The sequence below is a fragment of the Canis aureus genome, chromosome 4 (assembly GCF_053574225.1).
Source record: "Canis aureus isolate CA01 chromosome 4, VMU_Caureus_v.1.0, whole genome shotgun sequence".
Classification (NCBI taxonomy): Eukaryota; Metazoa; Chordata; class Mammalia; order Carnivora; family Canidae; genus Canis; species Canis aureus.
In genome coordinates, this window is record NC_135614.1 from 7,487,199 (window position 1) to 7,497,447 (window position 10,249).

Below are 10,249 nucleotides of genomic sequence, written 5' to 3' on the forward strand. Positions count from 1 at the left end.
TTGCTTTTTCAGATCATAGGTCCTAAGAAATTTCTAGATCCCTAATGAACTTTGAGATGCCAGTGTTATAGTATCAAGGCACATCTATTTTGGGGTTTTCAGCTTTAGTGTATTATGTTTAAAGTGTTAATTCTGAAACATGATAAAACTGGGAAGCACAGAAACCCAAACAAAACACATTTGGGGTTTTTTTGGGGGAAAAAATCTAAATGTATTATTAAAACTAAAATTAAATTGAAACTTGAAATGTAGAATTTTGAAAATTGTAAAGAAAGAATCAGAATAAGGAAAGTTTCCCTATTTAGCAGCTTGGTTGAAACCCATTTTCATATTTTTTATTTAAAATTATGTTACAATTCCTTATCAAACAGTTTTTCCGTACTTATGTAATCAGTTTTAAGAAAGAATTTTCCATTGGAGCCAGGTTTGAGCCAGAGTGCTATTGTTCAAGCAAACCACTGTTTCCAAAAATAGTATTATTACATTGATACATCATTATTGGAGAAGTTCTAGTGATTTGTTACCAAGAAGCAGAAAGTAATTTCTTTAGGACTGACGAAAGCAGGCACTTCGTGTTGTATTTAATGTGAAAATCCCTGGAAGGATTTTTTTCCCTTCTCTGGACAGTGGGGAAATAATTTTCAGGAACTCGGTGCTCAGGAGGGAGACTGGATTTGTTATTCAAGCAAAGCCTTCCACGACAGAGGCACATGGAAAGTTTCCTGTGTGTCCAGGAGGAAAAAAAAGATGGTTGAGCATCTTTTTTGGTTCTTTGGGCATCTGTTGGGCTCCCAGTCTGCCTGAGCACAGACCCAGGTTGTGTCCCCGGTGGCAGTGGCCTCTGCATCCCAGGGCGAGAGCCCCACAGGGAGGACAGACCTGTCTGTCACATGGCTGCACGAGGTGGCAGTGGTCATGGGGAGAGTGGGCAGTGGAGGGTCCTGGGAGAAAATCAGTGCAGATAAGGCCAGGGTGATGGAGCCCTCAAAGCCTCCCGTGCCAGAGCAGAGAAGGAGGATGGTGCGGGGGTGGAGGGGAAATTTCATCAGACAGGCACTGCCGAGTCCCAGGGGTTTTCTAAGCCAAAGAGTGACCTTTTTTTTTTTTTTTTTTTTTTTTTTTTAAGATTTTGTTTATTCATGAGAGACAGAGAGAGGCAGAGACATAGGCAGAGGGAGCAGCAGGCTCCATGCAGGGAACCTGATGTAGGACTCAATCCCAGGACCCTGGGATCTTGACCTAAGCCAGAGGCAGATGCTCAACCACTGAACCACCCAGATGCCCACAAGTGACATCTTAAAATGTGCATTTAGAAAGGTCAGCTGGTGGTCAGCTTGGAGACAGGTGGAGGTGAGAGGCTGGGCTCAAATAGAAGTCCAGTTAAGGATGCTCTGCTGCATCTAAGGTGCAGGGGCCAGAGTAGCTGGCAACTGTGGACGGTTCCAAGGACAGCTCAGGGGGTCTTTACCTGGGCTGAAGAAGGGACAACTGCCAGAGGGGCAGCTGTCCTGCATGTGGATGTGGGTCTCCCCGCTCAGCAGGATGCCAGGTGGGCACACCTGTGAGGATGTGAGATCTGCCATCCACAGGGCAGGTGTGCCAGCCTGTGACCAGTCCCTCGACATCAGCCCTGCTTTTTTCTCTCTCATGCAGGATGTCTGTGAGCTGCCTGCACTGTCTCTGTCTGACCTTGCAGCTCTCTGCCTCTCATCATCTCTACCACTCCATCAGGTGCAAGACTTCCTCTTTACAGTCCACCAACATCTTCCATCTCCTGACCTCAGAGACTATCTTAAAATGGAAAGCAAACAAGGTGAAGTAGGCAGATTCATTTGCTCGGGGTTAGTGCTGCCTTTTCCCAATTACACAGGATATCTATTGTTGGTGCAGGTGACCTTGACCCACTGCTGCCAAGTGGTTGTCCCAAGGGCAGTGCACTTAGCAGGACATCTGATGGGCCATGGGCCACAGGGATGTGCAGGCGCTTCAGTGACATAGCCAGGCCAGCGGAGCTGGGGGACTGGTTCTTATAAGTAGGCTCCCTTCGTCACTAAACAAATAGCACTTTCCCAGATAGCACCTGGTGCCCATGCCCAACCCCTCTGGCTGCCTGCCTTGCTGACACAGGGGAGTGGTGAGTTTTGCAGAGAAATGACTCATTCAGATATGACTTAATCTAAACCGGAAGTGTATGATGCATTAATGCACCAGGACCCATTCCTGTGGGCCTGTGTCCCGAGAGCCCCCTTGTCCCTGGGAGCATCGCCATAGGAGTGCTTTACAACCATCTGCTCTCTGGCTGCTGGGGTTCTGGGAGAGCCATGACAAAGGACCCTGGTACAGAAGGTTTTTATATTTGATGTACCTGAAAGATCTATCAGGGGGCCTACGGTAGTGATGGCCCCTTCTAAGGAATATGGAGCCACAGCGACCCGTAGGAGAGTCAGTTTGGGATGCGTACAAGTAGAGCCAGGGGCAAAGGGAAAAGTTGCATGGGAGCCAGTGAGCCAGTACCTCCTCCCAGCCTTGGGGAATTCTGACTTCTTTCCATCAGCAGCACTGGGATTCAGCTTCAAGGAATGGGTCCTTCATTCAATTTTATAGAAAAAGCCCAGCTTCGGGAGCCAGGGCTTAAAGAGTAGCTGTCACATCACTGCTAATCCTTAGGGAAAGTTTTGGATGAAGGTGACTGCTTTAGTTTTCCATTCTGGGGCTCACTTGGGTTTAGCAGCAGGTTTAAATGTCAAAACAAAACAGGAGAGTGGGGGACTGAATCAGAATAGCTCGTGGGGTGGGAGAAAATGTCATCACCTACAAACAAAATAATCCAGGACCTGAGCTGTTTCCCTCCACCCAGATAGAGCAGGGCTGGCATGTGGTTGTCAGGAAGACCTCTGAGAGCTGGAAGGTCTGAAGCAAGGGACCCAGAGGCGTGAGAATCAGCACTTCTCACCTCCAGACCCTGCTGGGTCGGGGTACCAATAGATGGCAAGCAAGCCTCAGATTGTAACATGCCAGACTCCCTATCTTTCCCGGTTGCTCATCAAGCTGGGTACCATCTGCTTGTCCTTACCTGTCACAAGACTCTCATTTTTGTTTCCAATGTGGCATATGTTCACATTGCTTAGGACTCAAGAGTGACTCAGGGAAAAACAGGCCATCCAAGGATGCAATGGAACAGCACATCAGCGGCCCGTGAGGCATGTGGCCCTGTGCCTGGAGCAGCCACTATAGCCTGTTTGGGGGGCCTGGAATGCTCCAAGTTGTCTGTGAGGCTCACCATGAACAGATGCATGCAGAAGGCTGAGGGTCAACTTCATACTAACCTGTAAAAGCATCAGGGAATGCTAGAAATGCAATCCTGTCTCCATGGAGCATGCACTCTGAAGAATCTAGAAACGGACTTTTCTTTTGAGGAAGATTTCTTATGCATTTTTAAAAAGATTTTATTTATTTGAGAGAGAGAGAGAGAATGAGTGGAGAGAGGGGAGAGGAAGAGGGAGAAGCAGACTCCCTGCTAAAGCAGGGAGCCTTTTACTAGGGGATTGATTCCAGGACACTGAGGTCAGGACCTAAGCTGAAGACAGATGTTTAACCCGCTGAGCACCCCAGGCGCCCCTCTTAAGCATCTTGAAGGAAGAGTACTTGTACCATCTTATCTTCACCTTTTTGGTGCATAAGAAGCAAAGAAACAGTGGCAGTTTGCTGGTTTATAAAGAAGCGTAATTTCCACTTGTCTTGGCTTCTCTACCTCAGTAGAGACAGCAAGGAAGAGTCTTCTCCTTTCTGATCTTCTGCCTCTAGCCCCGGTCTGCTCATTGAATGCTGGTCCCACTTTCCAGTTTCCAGACATGATTTTGTATTGCGGCCAGTCCCTGCAATGTCAGGAATTCTGGATGTGTTTAGCTGGGGTCAGAAGGTGAGGGGGGCAGGGAGACACAACTCCTGGCAACTGAATCTCAATCCTCAAGCACCCACTTGGTTCTCCATCCATCAACCTCCAAGAAACAGAACTGTCTTAGAGTAATTTGTACACTGTGGATATCTTTCTTACATCTGATTTATAAAACCAGCCACCCTCAGGTTTGCAGATCACAAAGTTAGAGGAGGAGATTTCTTCTCACCCATTGCTACCCAAACCTCAGAATTAAGACTCCCTTACTCCTTCACCCCAGTGATGGATTTAAGGATAGAGTTATTTCAGATAGTACATTTTCTGCCAAATGTCTTTCCCTGTAGGAATTCTATTCACGATACTGTCTACTAAACCAAAAGTTCTGCTACTTTTTTGATGGTGGAGATTTTAAACAACAATTGCTTGTGGTGGAGGGATAGGGTCCAATGGGGAAGAGGAAGGATTTGCTCATCTCAGATACTGAGATAGTGGGAATGGGCCACATAGTCTCCTATAGAAGAGATGCCTTTGCTTTGGGATTCTTTCGAGAAACACTCATTAATCGCCCACCAGATCCAGGGATGAAGCAGAGAACAAGCCAAAACCTCTGCTTTGTGAAGCTTACATACTGTAGGAAAGACAGACAACAAACAAGTAAATAACTAGATTTTTTTTAAAAAAATTGCAAAAAAGCAATTAAAAGAAACAAACAGTATGATGAGATGGGAGTGAGAGGAAACCTTGAGGGAAATGGTGCCAGAGCATCTACCTGAGCAGGTGGCCCATTGGCTGGAGCTGGAACAAGGAGGCCAGGACCAAGCCAGCCATACAAAGATTGGGGGGAGGGCGGTGAAGAGGGCACTCCTGGTTTTGGTTTGGTCTTTTTCCGCCCCCTGTCGGATTTAAGACCTCATTATTATACCTCTAAGAAGGAAAAAAAAAAAAAAAAAGCCATGTTATCATTGCAAATCATGATTGATTGCAAAACACATTTTGATTTCAGACATATTAAAATGTGTTAAAATTTATGTCTTCACATCAGTGTGATACACCAAAGCAAAAGCTTAGAAATGAAAAAAGGCTTGGCTTGCTTGAGCAACTGAAAATGATCTGATATGTTTGTAGCTAGTGAATTGAAGGAGACAAAGGTATGAGGTTTCAGGAGGTAAAAGGACAAATCTTGGGCTTTTGGCTTAAGCATAAAGGCATGATGCTGTTGGCCTCTGCTGAGATAGGAGAGACTTTGAACTTGCCAAGACGTACATTTTAGACTGATCTTATAATTTTTAAGTGGCAATTAAGACAAGGCAGGTTAAAAGGAGATTTAATACTCATTTAAAACCTAAGGCTTATAAGGAGGCTTTTGTTCCATCTCTATCAGGAAACCAGGGATCCATGAAATTGTTAGCTGAAGAAATTGAGTAAGGTAGACGTCGCTTTTTTATATGATGTATTTTTATGTCAGCTGCATAGCATGCCACCATAATCAGTAAACTGGTAAACTGCCAGAAAATGCTTCTACGCTACTTTCCTTCTGATAGGAGGTAGATGCAATTGGCATGTCATATAGAAAGCCAAGTTCCTTCAAGATTTACAGTCCAGTTTCTCAGACAAACTATTCAAAGCAATAAATTTTTCATTGAGGCCATTGGCCAGCACAATCATTGTGTCTATATGGCTGTTTATAACAAATGCCATGGCATCTCATATATCATTTTAATGCCATGACCTTCCCAAAAGGCAGTCAGCGACTGAAACTACTCCCTAAAATTATATAGATCAGAAAACTGATGTCTGGCTCCTGACAACACATGCAGATACTGGAAAGGCTGGAATCTGAACCAGGCCTCTGCAATAGCAGCCTGTTCTTTTGCCTCAGATGCTGGAGTCCTTGGTTCTTAATCTCCTATTGCCATTATGCCACTGCCCAGCCCGTTTTGTGTTTCTACAGTGAAATCTAGGATAAGTCCTTCCCTGTGCTATACTTTCTTAAATAGATTATTCTCATCTTGTTTGCTCCCACCACCACAAACGACAAAATGCAACCATGCTCAAGGTCATTGGTGCCCCAAGGTAATGAACATTCTACCATGTTTTAGAAATTGATCAGTCTTGCTCTTTGAACATGGTTTGAACAGAGGTTAACTGATCTTGCTCTCTGCTTCCATGTACTCAGACTCAGAATATATTGTTTTCACCCCAAGGAAGTGTTACAGTGTTAATTTCCTGGGAAAGACTGAGAGAAAGTGCTTTTTCATCAGTTAATGAACATTCAGCCAATAGTTTTAAAGCTTGGATAATTATCAGACTTCCTTGGAGGGTTTTAAAATAATATCTGTTACTGCCTTTTTATTATGTTGAAATCTCCATATTTATTAAACTAGATCCTCCAGGAGGGGGAAGAAGGGGAGACATTTGATTTTTTTCTAAGTTCCCTAGTAATTCTGATGTTTATGCATTTGGGATATGCAGCCTTGAAGAGCTCTCCTAAAATGATTATAGCTGTTCTCTGGATTAAGCCCCTTGACCCTCCTCCATCTCTTACCCTCTAGGAGACTTCTAAAGAGCACATTATCCCATCCTTCTCATAAATTATAACATCTTCACCTTTACATGTTCCAGTCTTTCATCTTTAGAAACAACAAAAAATCTTTTCTCGATCCCATACTTTTCTCCAGGTAAGCTCTTGTTTGAACCAGACAAGGTTTGCTTTATGACCCACTGTCTCCATTGCTCTACCTCCTGCGTTCTGCTCGCTGCCCCCTGAGCTCCACAAAGTCACAGTCACTAACTTTTTCTGGTAACTGGATATACACTTTTCAGTTTGCATTTTTCTGACTTCTTAGTATTCATGACTGTTAGCCTCTGTGTCTGTTCTGGAACACCATTTGCTTGGCTTTCATGAAACCACATCCCTGTTCTGTTTTTGTAGTTGTTGTTCTGAACACCGCTTCTCAGAGAATTGAACATTCTTCTGCCATAGGAACCTTAGAATTGTGTTTCTTTTTTTAAGTTTTATTTATTTATTTTAGAGAGATCAGGAAGAGGCAGAGGGAGAGAGAATCTCAAGTTTACTCTGTGCTGAGCACAGAACACAGAGCCCAATGTCGGGCTCGATTCCACAACCCGAGGTTATGACCTGAGACAAAATCAAGAGTTGGCCACTTAACTGACTTAGCCACCCAGGTGTCCCTAGAATTGTGTTTCTTAAAGGAAGATCTTTAGCTTACCTGGATCAGAATCTTTGTAGGTACTAATGAAAAAATCTAGAATCCTAGACTTACTAAAGCAGATTTAGGGACATGGCCTGAGAATCTGAATTGTTAGCATACATTTTTTAGGTCAGAACTTCCCAAACAGCCTGCCACAAATGAATTAAATAAGATACAGATAGTGCCTGCCCGCTGGTGACAAAGGCCACAGGTCCTGGCTGGTTGTCCTCCTGCATGAACAGCTCCATTGGTTTATCCCAGGTGTCTTACCAATGGGATCATTTCTGTGGATGCCAAGAGGTGAGAAAGTTCAGGAAGTATTGCCATAGGCTTTATGCACAGTCAAGTTTAAGGACCACTGCCTTAAATGTTGGTGCCCTTGGGTTCTCCCGTCTGGATCAGCTTCTTTCCCTACTGCTGTATGGACTAGTCCAGAGCAAATCCATCCACTCCAGAGCTCCAGCTCACACAGCCTCAGATTTGCCTGGATCTCCTGTCTGAGACCATATGCCTAATTGCCTTTCGGCTGATAACTGGCAATGTCCCGGGGTATCTCAAAACCAGTATGTATCAGGCCCAGGACAGAAAGCAAACCTCCATGTGTCTTACGTCAATTCATCTGGACTCTATTCTACCTTTCCATAGCCTAATAAATTGCTTTAATTGTAACAATTGCGATGAAACTTATCTCCCCCATGAGATCATGAAGTTATTTATGGCAGGAACTTCATTTCTGCAGTTTTAATCTATCTTGGTACTGTCATTACTTTTCACATAAAAGATACTCAATAAACAGCAACTTCCACCAGAACCATTTCTGAGTTAGCATAAGGAATCAGGCAGGAGCTGCTTTTAGCTAATGTCTCCCACTTAGGAGCTATGTGACTTTAGGCAAGGTATTCTATTGTTCCGATAATTGAGTTTTTCAACCTTGAAATTGAGACAAGAGCTTACAAAGAACCCATTAAAGATGCCAGGCACGTAGTAGGTGCCCAGTAATTATTAGCGTCCTCTCCTAACATTTACCTTATGAGGCAGACAGTAACCACCTGTCACATAACGAAGAAGGAAGACTCAGTTAAAGTAACATTCTCAATGCCATCTGGGAATCAGTTAACATGTGTAAATTATCTAAATGGGTCCTGGTACATGGTAAGTGTCCTCCTGAATGTAAACTCAAGACTTATTTGTTACTAAAATAAATGTTAGTTCACTATCCTCATTTCCACGGTTCTTATGTGTGAACACAACATTAAGAAGTTTCTGTTCCCCATGTAACTTGCCTATCTTGGGCATATATTCAGGCCACTTTTGCCAGATACAAGAAATGAGGCAGCATTAGACATGACTCCTGTTCAATGGCCTGACAAAATCATTTAATAGCAAAATATAAAAATCCATCTGGGAGAAAGAGAAAACTATAGTGGGAGATGTAGCCAAACCACGTAGGGGAAGGGATTAGGAGAAAATGTTGAGATTGAACAGCATTACTCAAGGGATCTGTTTTGAAATGACAACAGAGGGATCCCTGGGTGGCGCAGCGGTTTAGCGCCTGCCTTTGGCCCAGGGCGCGATCCTAGAGACCCAGGACCGAATCCCACATCGGGCACCAGCTGCATGGAGCCTGCTTCTCCCTCTGCCTATGTCTCTGCCTCTCTCTCTCTCTCCCTCTCTGTGTGACTATCATAAATATATAAAAAAAATTTAAAAAAAAGAACTTTAAAAAAATGAAATGACAACAGAAGAATCTAGAGATGAATGTCACGTGGGTGCATAGCAGGTGGTGGGGCGGATAAGGGGAGGGAGGAAGAGAAAATTGGAAACAGCAGGGACAGAGCTATAACTGGCATCAGCAGAGACATGAAGGTGAAAGCTGGCACTGGAACAGCATTAGGTTATTAGAACACCAGCTGATGGCAGTCAGGAGAAACAGGACCTGAGTTAGTGCCAACAATGACAGCATATAAAAGAGGGAGGAAATGGAAACCGAAGTGGCAATAAATTGAAGTTAGGCTTGAACATAGTCTAAGACCCATTCATTCACACACAGGCCATTTCAGTAGTAATATGGTTAGGCCTCACTGTGCAGTATGTCCTGGGCTAAGCATGGCATCCGGGACTTTGTTGATAAGACATACAATTGAAGGGTTCGAGGGCCATGTTCTTTCCCCCTCCACAGCATGTTTGTATTTCCCCTAAGCATCTAAAAGGAATAAATGGAAGAAGAAATTACAGAGTATGGGTCTCTTGGGATGCCTAATGCAAAGCAGCTTCTATAGGAACACCAGCAAGATGAAGATGGTTCTGTAGCAACAATAGGACTCTATAGGTTTCAATCTGTTCAGTGGATGAATCACAAATTAGTGTAGTAGTGCTCCAAAGAAATAAGAGGATGGTAGAAAAAGATCTGCATGAGGTAGTGAGTGTTCAATCAGTGCATGGAAAGTGAGAATGTGCAACCCAGTAAACATTTTATTATTAACCCTCAACTTTGAAAGAGAATACAAAAATACTCTCAGAAGTGAAATACTCTCTTCTTTGCAAGAGAACCTGTCAAGTTTTTACATCTCTATGTATTTATGTAGTTTTTATATGTCTATGTATTTATGTATCAAGACAGGAAACACATCAGATAGTTGCTCATAGAGTCATCCTAGTGTTTTCAGTTCCCATGGCCCGATTTCTCATGAGATGACATGACGAAGGCCTGATGTCCCTGCATGAGCTATAAGAGAGGAACCTTGAAACTAAGAAACTCTGAGCTTACGAAGGCGGCTGACGCATCTGCTCTTCCTTTCCTCTTCTGACAGGATGGGTGACGGTAGGTAGGCAGGGCGAGATTGAAGGAGAAAATAAGAGAGAGAGACCTTTGCTCTGGAATGTAAGCAAATATTCTCTGGGAAGGGGGGGGGGGATGTTCCTACTTTTATTATCCACTTGAATGTAAGCAAATGACTCCATGGGAGATAAAACTTTAAATTCTCCAGAGCAGTACACAATCTCTAACTTCCGAGGCATGTTGGTCATTCAATCATCCTTTAACCCACGTGGCCAGTAATTTTGCTCAGAAGTCTCTGACTATGGATAAATATGAAAATGTTCATGGAGAGTTATTTCCCAGCACTAAAGAACTGGTGTGCCT